The following is a 6,000-nucleotide window of genomic DNA, read 5'->3' as shown; positions in this document are numbered from 1 at the left end:
ATCCTTCTTTTAGGTATGGATTGGTGACTAGAGAAAAATAGTCCCAAGGAAATACTAGCTCATAAAGGGAAATAATGAGACAATGAGTAATGAGTGGGAGTAAAATAAATGTATAGGCTAAATAAAGGAACATAGAATCAAAAGTGATTTAATATAGTTAGCCAGAAGATACAGTGAAAGAATCATCACAAAAGGTATTAAAAATTTTCAAATTAAAAAGAGTAAATAAAAAGTTAAGAGATACAGGAGATGTAAAGGTGTCAATAAATAGTGCTAGTACCAGCATAAAAGAAATACAGGAGGAAAAGACATAGTTGGAGAATGATGAGCAATAAGTTGTCTAAATTAAAAGTTATGCAGTACTACAGATAAAAGGGATCATAGAGTTCAATGAAGAATAGATTTTTTAAAGTTAAATGATATTGATTATGCTATTATATTTTTCCTAATATTTCCCCTTTTGTCCCCTCCACCCAAACCCTCCCCACTCCTTCAGGTAATCCCCAAACCATTGTTCATGTCTATGGGTCATTCATATACATTCTTTGGCTACTCCATTTCCTATACTGTATTTTACATCCCTATGGCTATTCTGTAACTACCAGTTTGTACTTCTTAATGCTCTCACCTCTTCACTCATTCACCCACACCCCTTTCTATCTGGCAACCATCAAAATGCACTGTATCCATGATTCTGTATTTGACCTTCTTTTTTGCATAGTTTGTTTTTTAGATTCAATTGTTGATAAGTGTGTATTTATTGCCATTTTATTGTTCATAGTTTTCATCTTCTTTTTCTTAAATACGTCCCTTTAACATTTCATATAATAGTTTGGTGATGATAAACTCCTTTAGTGTTTTCTTGTCTGAGAAGTTCTTTATCTGCCCTTCAATTCTAAATGATAGCTTTGCTGGGTAGAGCAATCTTGGTAGTAAGCCTTCACTTTCATGACTTCAAATATTTTTTGCCAATCGCTTCTAGCCTGCAAAGTTTCTTTTAAGAAATCAGCTGACAGTCATATGGGGACTCCCCTGTAGGTAACTAACTGCTTTTATCTTGCTGTTTTTAATATTCTTTCTTTATCTTTAATCTTTGGCATTTTAATTGTGATATGTCTTGTAGTGGGCCTCTTTGCATTCACCTTGTTTGGCACTCTCTATGCTTCCTGGACTTGCATGTCTATTTCCTTCACCAAATTAGAAAAATTTTCTTTCATTATTTTTTTCAAGTAAATTTCTAATTTCTTGCTTGTGACACCCCTATGATGTGAATGTTGGACCTCTTGAAGTTGTCCCAGAGGCTGCTTATGCTATCATCATTTGGGGGAATTCTTTTTACTTCCTGTTCTGATGGCTTGGTTTTTGCTTCCTTTTGTTCCACAGCATTGATTTGATTCTCGGCTTTATACACTTTACTGTTGTTTACCTACAAATTGTTCTTTATTTCAACTACTAAATGCTTCATTTCTGAATGAATCTTTTTTATTCTGCTGAGGTCCTCACTAAGTTTATTGAGCATCCTTATAACAAGTATTTTGAACTCTGCATCTGATAGATTGCTTATCTCCCTTTTGTTTAGTTCTTTTTCTGGACCTTTGATCTGTTCTTTCATTTGGGCCATGTTTGTTAGTCTCCTCATTTTGGCAGCCTCCCTGTGTTTGTTTCTATGTATTACATAGAGCTGCTTTGACTCCCTGTCTTAGTAGCATGGCCTAATATAGTAGGTGACCTGCAGGGTCCAGTGTCAAGCCTCCCCTATCACCCAAGCTGGGTACTCAAGGTGCACCCTTCATGTGGGTTTAGTACACCCTTCTCTTGTAATTGACCCTTGATTGTTGTTGGCAGATCAATAGGAGGGATTTGCCCAGGCCAGTCAGCTGCAAGGATGGGCTGTGACCCCTCACCATAAACTTCTTTTCTCCATGGAGGATTCACTGTGTGGGGGCAGGTTAGTGGTACTCCAATGTGATCTGTAGCTGTCCACATGGTGTACAGGCTCTGGGTTTTCCCAGGTGGTGCAGGCCAAGGTCAGCCCCCCACCTGTGTTCTGCCCAGGGCCACTCTCCATGAGCTCTAAAGCAATCTGAGATGGCTGCTACTTATGCTTGGCATGGAGATTCCCAAGTGAAGCCAAGCTGTGAATCTTGGCTGGCTGCTGCTAGTGGAGCCTGGAGTCACTTAGCAAGAGGTATGGTGGTTGGAGGATCACTGAGGTCTTCTATTTCTTGTTTGATAGAATTTAGTAAGTTGTGAAGCATGAGCCAGGACAGGTATTCATATACAAGAGTCACAGTTAACAGTTTGAGTGGGCTCATACATTTTGTGGGATGGAGTCTCTGAGGATCTCCAGGCTGAGGCCAGCAGTGTTAGCCACATTGATGGAGTCTCAGATATGGCACCCACATTCTGGCTCTGTGGCTCTATGAGTGGAGAACTCAGAAAAAGGACAACGGCATCTGCCTACCTTTCTGTCTAGGAGAAAGCTGTCCTCCAGCTCCTACCTTGATTCCAGGCACTTCTGTTCCTCCCTGTATGCCACTAATGCCTTTTAAAATGATACCCTGGTGCTGGAGCTCAGGAGTGAGTCTGAGTAAGTCCATGTGTAGATTCTTTAAAGGGGACTGTTTGGGACTCCAGAAGTTTCTCCCACCCACTGGTGTTTGCAGGCAGAAGTTATGGGGACTTATCTTCCTGATACTGAAACCCTGGAATGGGGGGCCTGGTGTGGAGCTGGAACTCTTCACTCCTGAGTAATCCCTCCCAAATTTTTATCTACAACACATGGATGTAGGACCAGACCATTCCACACCTCCACCCTTCCTACCAGTCTGGATGGACATGGTTTATTTAATTCCATAGTTGTTGGACTCCCATTCAACTCCATTTCTCATGGTTCTGAGTAATGGCTGTCATATATTTCAGTTGTAATTTTGATGTGGTTGCATGAAGAAGCAAGCTGTGTTTACCAATGCTTCCATCCTGATCAGAAGCCCAGAATAGATTTTTAAATGCCTACATATATTTTTATAATATCTAAAATACCCAATTCTCATAGAGAAAAAAAATTGTAATTCACAAAGTTAAAACAATTCACCTAAAATAGGAGAGAAATGAAATTGATATCAAAAATTCCAATACTTACATTGAATATAAGAAAATGTATAAAAATTTTTATTTCAAAGAGAAAGAACTTGAAAAAATGTTATATCCAGTGAATTATCATTTATATATGAGAAGAGACATTACGCCACTTCTAAACCAGCATAAGAAAATATAGTCTCAGTAAAGGAAATCATAATAAAGAAAAAGAGGAAGGAGAGGAAGAAGGAAGAAAGAGGTGGGGAAAGACGGAAGATGGAAGAGATGAAGGAGGGAGGGAGAGAGATACATGGTTCAGGAAATATAAATAACATAATAAAATAAGTCTTAGCATTACCTATAATAATTAATATAGCTTAAGCTAACTAATACAGGATTAGAGTTTCTCAGAATAGTTTTGTTTATCCAGTAATATGTTGAATATAAGAGATGGTTTTAAATTAAAAAGAAAGAAATTACATGTAAACAGATGGAGACTGATCCCAAGCAAATATTGAAGAACAGAATGCTTGAATATCAAATTTAATATGAGACAAAATGGAACTTAAAAAAAATTGAGTTATAAAAACCTATTTTATAGAATGGAACTATATATCAATCATAAACATGTATGCCCCTAATAACATAGCCTTGGACTATAAAAAGCAATAACTTGCATGATGACAAAAGCAGATAAGCAAAGATATTTTGAACAAACATTTTAGTTATAAATGTTAATGTCTTTAGCACAAAAACTGAGAAATAAAATACACAAAAATATAAATGTTACATTAAGACAAATAATAAATACTTAAAAAATCAGAATCAAAATTATGCTAATTATGTTCTCAAATAGCTATACTATCATAAATAAATTACTAAATGATAACTTTAAAAACCCATATATCAAATAATTAAAATAATACCACCAAATAAATTATAGGTAAAAATTAAGCCAGAAGAAAACTATTAAAATTGGAGCAGAAAGACAATAAAAGCATGACATTACAAAGTTTGAGAGATACAATTATAACAGTATTTAAAGTACATTTATTAAAAATGTAAATAAGGAAGACAAAAACAATGAACTAAGTATTTGATAATAAGCTATGAAAAATACATACAGCTCAAGAGCAAAGCAAAAACAAAAACAAACATTTGACTAAAAAAGTGGGCGTACGGTTTGAATAGACTCCAAAGAGCACATATAAATGGCTAATAGGTACATGAAAAGATACTCAGCATCAGTGATTGTCAGAGAAATGCAACTCAAAACCTTAAAAAAGAAATTCTGTCATATATTACAACAAGGATGTGTTGGGAACCGCCCTGACTGGTATCAGAAGCTGAAACCCCCGCCTAGGCTAAGGCTAAGGGAACGCCCTTGGAACTGTAAGCCAGCAAGGAGACAAAAGTTTATCTTCCTGGCAGGAATGCTGCTTCTGCTGCTTTATTCATAACTGAACCCCAAAAAGCGTGGTCGGTTAGCCAAAGACGGGTAAGATTCCCCAAGGGGGAACTACCTAAGACAGGCACGATCACTTTGGGAGGCCCCCCAAAAGAAGGACTTGGGGGGCTGCAGCAAAAGGGGGTGATGGACCCTCGCTCCTCGGCTTTGACATAGCCTGAGTTCTCAGCATCTGGGAAAAAAACCTCCTTGTCTCCCAGTTGCCTTAGTTCCCTTGCTCCACCTAAGCCTGAAACAATGACAGGGTGGTGCAGCTCTGTACTGAGAAGTGCGGATTCCCTGGGGTGATCAGGCCTAAGAAAGAACATGTAAATTACTGTGAAACCTTCTTTGTTTAGAATGCTCTCAGTTGAATGAGAAGGGTCTTAGGAGGAAGTTATTTGTTCCTCAGTCTTACAGCTCTTTGACTCCCAACTCAATAGACCGGCAGAGTTCTTTGTTTTCTATGGTTCCTTACTTCCCCCTAATGAGTACTGTACTTTACCTGAATTATTATGCAGAATGAGCCTAATAAAAGCAGGTATGGACGGTAAATCAGCGAGCTCCCCACTAGGGGGGGTGGCCATTTTGTCCCTACTTCCCCACAGAAACTAGTCTGTCTCTGTGCATGTGTGTTTTTTCTCGCGTGTTTATCGTCGAGCCATCCACAGCGTTCCGTGGTCACTGCTGGCTGGTGACCCACGCGCAACAAGGATGAAGCTTATAGATATGATGCTAAGTGAAAAGAGCCAGTCACAGGACAAGTACTACATGATAAGATATCTGAAGTAGTCAAACTCATTGAGGCAATAAACTGAATGATGCAGTTCTAGAGGTCTTCTGGATAACAAATGCATATAGTTAATAATACTGTACTGTACACTTAAAAATATGGTAAGAGGATAGATGCCATATGATCTGTTTTTACCACATCGTTTTATTTTTTATTTTTTTATTTTAATTGTTGTTCAAGTATAGTTTTCTACCTTTTATTTCCAACCCAGCCCACCCCCCAGCCTTCCCCACCTCCCTCCCATTTCCACCCCCCCTTTCTTGTCCATGTGTCCTTTATACTTGTTCCTCTCTGCAGTGTTTGCAGGAAACACAATTTTTTAAAAAGAAGCTAAAAAAAGAATATCAACATAAACACAAAGAAACAAAAAAATAATAAAGAGCAGAAACAAGTGAAAAAATAAACAAAACATATAAATTGCAAACCATAATATTTTATAAAAGATTAATAATACAGATGAGTTTCTAGCAAGTACAAACTAACAGACATAGAAGAAGAAAATGTGCATATACATACATGTGTGAATACAAACACATACACAGAAGGAAAAAAGAGAAATAAATACAAATGTAACAGAGAATTTTATAAAGGAACAATACTTCTAAGAATCTACATAAATTGATATGTTTCTAGAAGAATATAAAATGCCAAGACCAGCACATAAAATATTACAAAATTTTGA

This window comes from Phyllostomus hastatus, unplaced genomic scaffold (genome assembly GCF_019186645.2).
Source record: "Phyllostomus hastatus isolate PE091 unplaced genomic scaffold, TTU_PhHast_1.1 phas_contig_209, whole genome shotgun sequence".
In the NCBI taxonomy this organism is placed as follows: domain Eukaryota; kingdom Metazoa; phylum Chordata; class Mammalia; order Chiroptera; family Phyllostomidae; genus Phyllostomus; species Phyllostomus hastatus.
This window is presented reverse-complemented; position numbering follows the sequence as displayed.